Source organism: Sinohyriopsis cumingii, unplaced genomic scaffold (genome assembly GCF_028554795.1).
Source record: "Sinohyriopsis cumingii isolate HCF-2022 unplaced genomic scaffold, ASM2855479v2 utg000066l, whole genome shotgun sequence".
NCBI lineage: Eukaryota > Metazoa > Mollusca > Bivalvia > Unionida > Unionidae > Sinohyriopsis > Sinohyriopsis cumingii.
Genome location: NW_028315866.1, coordinates 387,323 through 393,941, shown reverse-complemented (window position 1 = coordinate 393,941; position 6,619 = coordinate 387,323).

The following is a 6,619-nucleotide window of genomic DNA, read 5'->3' as shown; positions in this document are numbered from 1 at the left end:
TTGCAGGCATACATGGACAGTACAATGCCGTAAATCTCCACTCGAGTGTTGTGGCAGATTGCAGGCATATACATATACTTAATTATGGACAGTACAAACAATGACGGGGGCGTGGTTTGCACTCAACCGAACCAAAACGCAACCCATGAAAATCAATCATGGTTGCGTAGTTGGAAAAAGCCAACCGCGCACACTATGAATGATAGTGTGGGCTGCGTTTTGGTTCGTTTTGAACTTCAACGAAGGGGGCTTTATCCCCTCCCCCCCCCCAATTATATAGAAAAAAAAAACATCTGACCGTTTCCCGCCAGGCAATTGCCCGCTGCGAGGCGCGAACCCGTAAATTGTTGACTCGAGTTTCATAGTCAAACATGTTTGCATTGGACTACGGACCGCACCTAACAAATAACGAGTTTTTAAAAAATATAAGCACGTAATGCGTTCCAGGTGAACGCGCATAGGTAACTTATTTACATTGAAACAGACGACTATTTGCAAATCACGTGACAGCATAACTCTATCATGGTGACTTCGTCATACCCTCACGAGTTATCCCCCTTCAAATATGAAAATCGAATTCTATGTCCGTTTTTACTTGAGAAAGCTGTTTCATATACTCGTTCTGCAACAAATCGTACTGAGGCGCTACAAATGTCAAAATATTTTCCTGCCTCATTCATTGACTGAAATATTTTTTCCTCGTGCGTTGACGTATCAAATGATTTGACGCCCCTTGCTGCTTTCGAGTACTTACCAGTCTGGCCTTTTTTAATATTTTCACTCTGAGAGATAGCTTGCAGATTACACAGTCTGTTATTTTGATAATTAGAATCAATGTGATCAATAACGAGACTATCTTTGATCAATCCGTGGAAACATTCATAGATGATTCTGTGACAGAGATATTTTTTCCCTCCAGCAGTAAACATTAAATACCCGTGATTGTTTTTCCATCCAACCGGCTTCTTCAGTCTGCGGTTTCTAACAATACCGTCGCGAGATGCCTCGTAATTGACGAGCAGGGGATGCGGCTGAAATTCTTGGTCCATTTATATAATAATACTACTTGTCTAATTTATTATTTGGTTTAATTATAAATCTTTCAACATAGTCTTGGGGGGTTTTGATGACGGAGTCAGCGGTGGGGTCAATGACGGCGTTTTTAATTCGTTTGTCATAATAGCGTTTTAGTTCCCTGTATCGCTTTCCGCCACAATTAATACACAACTGCGATTTTCCTCTTACACCAACGTGACAAACCAAGCACGGGAGGGGGCCAAGAGAACCATTACGAACGCTTTGTAAATGATACCCGCAGAATTCACCTCTACATGATTTATTGCACGGGGTTATCGACCCAATCATCAACCATTTGCATTTATTCATTATACTATATTCTTTTATTTAAATACTTGTTTTAATTATATGGATGAGTTTGAGAGATTAGCAGTAATTAAGCCCTGGAAAAATATTAAGTTCAATCTCGATAGAGTCCTCAAGGACACACCAAAAGCGTTAATAAACGATAAAACCCTGTTGAGTAAAATACGCGATTGTATCAATGAATTCAAACGTGATGGTGCATCTCATAGTTGGTCAACATTTCGAATTGATGGTGTTGTTGATGCTACCATGAACGACAACCGCGCAGCAACGGTAATATCACAACTTGACGGTAAAAGGTATTTCTTCAGAGTAAAATTCATTGTCCGGGTGGAATCAGGCGATTGGATCATACGTGATAAATTTGAACCAGTTCTCAGCGACAAGAAAACAGTCACTGTCAGCCGCGACTCCAAGCCGGGGTTGTTAACCGGAATTGACAGACCATACTATGAACGAGCGTATCCTGAAACAGCAGTTGTTTATGGAATATACCCGTTAAATAAGAAACCTGATATCGGAAAACTGAAACCGATGAAACAGTCAACGGGGATAAATTGTGTAGCAGAACGAATAATAGAGCATTTTACAAATGCATGTCGAGGAAACAAATTGACTGATTTACGACGTAGCAAAATCAACCAGTGGGAACTAACCATAAAAGAGCGTGGAGCGACCATCAGCGACATAGCGAGATTAGAAACGTCGTTGAGATTTCCAATAACCGTTACAACGATAACCGGTGAAGTATTATACGAATCGAAGTATAAATCGAAGGGAGCCCCAATCAAAATTATTGATCATAACGAACACGCATGGACGCCCGCGATCACAATATTTCCACGGGATAGAACAGTAAAGTATATACCCGAAGAATTCTCCCGGGATGGTTTTCTCGCGGAGAGGAAACTATTTGATGCTATTGCCTACTTGTGTAAAAACGACCCTGTATCAGTGTGGTTACTTCGCAGCGCTGAAAACGATGCGGATACCTTTGATCAGTTTGTAAGACCAAACGGCGAATTATATCGCACTGAAGCATTTCACAACAGGATGAAAAAAACCGCCATGGAATTTGAAGAGCATGATGAACAACTGCTAACAAATTGTTTTACGATTCCATCGGTTGTAGCTCATGTTGCAGCAAGGAAAAATGCGTGGAGACCAACGCGCAAGGAATTTCTGCCGGATGTACAATCCAGTTGTTTGGAATACTATCACGGTGGACTATGGAACACTGAATACAGCCGCGACGCTATGATCTCGGTTGATATGGTTGCCTGTTATCCAGCGAGTTTTCTCGGGTATGGATCCGCCGCTGAGTACTTTAGACGATTTGGACACCCCAGTCATGAAATGACTCGTGTTGCTATTAATGGACCACTGCCTGATTTTGATTTAACCGGATTCGCTCGCATAGTATCATTTGAATTCGCGGCAGGACTCCATCGCTGTTGCTATATTTGGATCGGTAGACACATGGCTGAAAAGAAGTGGCTGCCAATAGCGCTGCTACGGTATATGATTGATTGTAGCATGCTAGTTTCGTTGATTGTCAGTGACGCGATTATATCATACCGAGCACAGACTGAAGTCTGGTTACCAGAACCGGAGCGTCTAGATAGCATAATTGACGAGTCCAGAAAAAACATTGATGCCGACGAGGAATATATCATCGAATGGTCCAGGAGGATATTTAACCAACGAAACCGCGAGGCAAAAGATCTCGGTAGAAGAATAATTGGTAAGTTCACACAAGGTGGAAAAAACCACGACTACAAACGATATTGCTCACGGCTGATTATAGATGACGCAGAATATGATTTCGTAATCAAGGACGCAGTGGCAAAAAATAGATACGTGAACTGCAAAACAGCTTTCTTGTCCAATGGAACGAGGTTGGGTACAGTTGTTACCTACAGCGATGGAGACAGCCCGGCGTATCCACATTTGAGGGCGTCTATGCTGGGTTATGCCGCTATCAATTTATTCTCGATGATAAATAGATTTCCCGATACCGCGGTTAGAGTAGCCGTTGATTCGTTTTATGTTGACGTAAAGTACAAGGAAAACGTAGCCGAGTTTACTAGTCCGGACGAGAGTTGGGGTATATGGAGAATTAAAAATGAAATACGACGCGATTATTCCCCGTCAGCAGATGTCACCGTTGAGAACAACTACTTACGCGGTGATAAATTGTCAGAATGGTCTAATGCACCATCGTGTTCTGATCCAATTTGTAGACATAAAACAGTTTATTTAAGCGGCTGTGGCGGGTCAGGAAAGACGACTCGGGCAATTGAATTATTTCGAACGCGGGCAAGTATAATCGTGCTTACACCGACCCATAGACTAGCGCGAGAGATAAAACAACGAAATGTTGACGCCGTTACTTATCACAGCTTTTTTCGATACAGCGGCGGTGAGTGGACTCCTGATCGAATGGGTGAAAAATTTATTCCTGAGGTTATCATCTGGGATGAGATATGTACTGTTTCGTTAGATACTTTACAAATGTTTCTTGAGTGGTTGCTGCGCGCGAATACAGCGGTGATCATGTGTGGCGACCATGGCCAACCACCACCATTTGTCGGCGAGGGTCCACATGATTGGTTAAGGGGTTTTGTGGACTATTATGAAGAAACCGATACTGATTACCGAGCACTTGATGAACAACTGCGCGAGGTTAAAAAATTAATCAGATTACAGCCGGATAGAGTTCAATGTGAAATAATCCGCGAGGTGATTCCGGAAACGCCGTTAAATGAATTCTGGGAAACATGGAGACCAAACGATTTGATTGTAGCGAGTAGAAAGATAGTCAGAGACACACTTCAGCGGAAGTTGTTTGCGTGGCATAAGGAAAAGTTTCCAACGCGTCCAGTGCCGTTGTGTTATAGACCCGCTGACACACGGCGGCAGAACATTGAAGTTGAAATCCCGGGCCTGACAGAAAAACAAATTCTCGTGCTGAATGATATCGTGCTCGTTGATATCAGCGTCGTCGAGGACGCGCTACGTGCTGATAAATCCCCGTGGACGTTAGGATACGCAACAACAATACATTCCTCGCAAGGATTGACTATCACGGATACAATTGTTTGGATGGTTGATAATCGCATCGAATGGTCGAATCTAGTCTATCTTGCAGTGTCCAGAGTACGGAGGATAAATCAGCTTCGAAGAATTGTTATTGACGAAGCCGGTGACGGAGTCACTGACGGAGTCACCGACAACGATGCTAGCGTCATTGATAGAAAACTCTCGGGTTACCGCCAACAGGATAAAAAAAAACAGCGGCGTTTTGATATTGATGCCGAATTAATAATTGCGTTACGACAACAACAGAATAATCACTGCGCGAGTTGCAATTGTGTAATGCGCTGGCGTTATTCGGATAAAGACGCTCGCCAATTTACCGTGGATAGGATCGATAACAGTTTCGGTCATGTCAAAAACAATGTGAGGTTAACTTGTCTTGAGTGTAATAGACGCAACGGCGCTAGTTAAGACCACGCGGGGGTAATTGAGTATCGTCAGGTATCACTTGTAGTTGCTCGCGAGTAAATCCGCGCTGAGGAGCAGTTGAATCCAGTCTGTAGATCGGTGGTCTACCAGTTGATCGTGTTATCGTTGATATGTTATGTGTGGTAACACTCCAAATAGGATCGGTAGCCCTTTTTTTACCGCCTTCAAGCTCTCCTGGTTCATATAGATATCTCACGGTGACATTGCCGAGAATCGGCTTGGAAACGCTATTTATTTTTGATTTTCCGGGTATATACTCGTATTTAATCGCGTCGCTGGGCTTCATGTTGATTGCTCGGGTAATCTCGTTATTTAACGCTGCAATTACGCCTAGCAACCTTTTGACCCATTCACGAGATCGTTTTTCTTGGATGAATTCCTTCGCGTATTGATATCCAAATAACCGTTCAGCGAGAGTCCGATTGAATCGTTCAACAATTGCCTGATCACGATGTAGCGCAGTATGACCTCGTCGTACCGCGACGCTATGATGTTTCAGCGTTGATAAAACAGCGCCGCGAAATTCACTACCGGGATCAACTTGTAATAGATTTGGCCAGCGCAGAGAACCTCTTTGATAAATTCTTTCAAACGCAGCGGCTACTTCAGTTGCTGACTTTGTTTTTAACGGCTCCGCTTGTTTGTATCGACTCGCAACATCAACTACGGTTAGCGCGTATTTGTAACCGTTGTCATGCGGCAAAAATAGTATATCAGCCTGATGAACTTCATTAGGTACGCTGACATCAAAGCGCGAGAAGTTGATTTGTTTAGGCGGTGGTAGATAAATTTGCCATATAGCCTGTTTGGATAACCAATTAGCCGCAGTGGCCTTTGTTACCTTTGCAGCGCTTGCAAGCTTACCAATTGCGGCCTTCCCCTTCCAGTATCCTCTCGGAGAATAATAGATGGATTCCATGTTGTTATTAATTACCAGCGCCCATCATTAATTTACCTTTCATAGCCGATTTTACCAACCATGAGGCCAATTTTTCTTTGACGGATTTATCAGGAATAGCATTTAACGCGTGAATTAATTTTACGTCCGCGATATGACGCTGTTGCAGATCGCTACTTTTGTAAGCAACATCATGAGCATGACACGCCTTATCGATAGCGTTTATTGGATACTCACCGGGTTTGGGCTGATTTTGATCATCGAGTCTGATATCTAATCGTGTTCCGGGGCCACAGTAGCTATATCCTGGGAGGTGCTTTTCTCCTGGATACTTTGCCCACGGTGTTCCGGGGAGTTTTGATAACCTGGCTGCAATATCACCTCCTCGCTTTTTTTAAAAACATCCCCGGGTTTAATAGAAATAAATCTAAATTTCTTTGTACCGCATTGTGCACACTTACCAGTAAGGGCCGATCTGTTATTTCTTGTTGTAGCGGTTGTCATATCATTTGTGCCAGTACGTACTCTACACTTCACACAATATAGATCCATAATTTATGTATAGAGATATGAATATAATTGATTTTTCGGCGACTAAAACAAGAGAACCAGTTAAGCATGTTGCAGCGTTACCAAACTCGATCCGGATGATTATCATCGGACCATCTGGATCCGGCAAGACGCAATTGTTACTCAATTTAATAATGAGATGGATGAAGTGGGATAAGTTGTATTTGGTTGCTCCTAGCGTAGATGATCAACGATGCTACGAGGTGTTGAAAGATTTCAACGAGAATGCATCAGCGATCG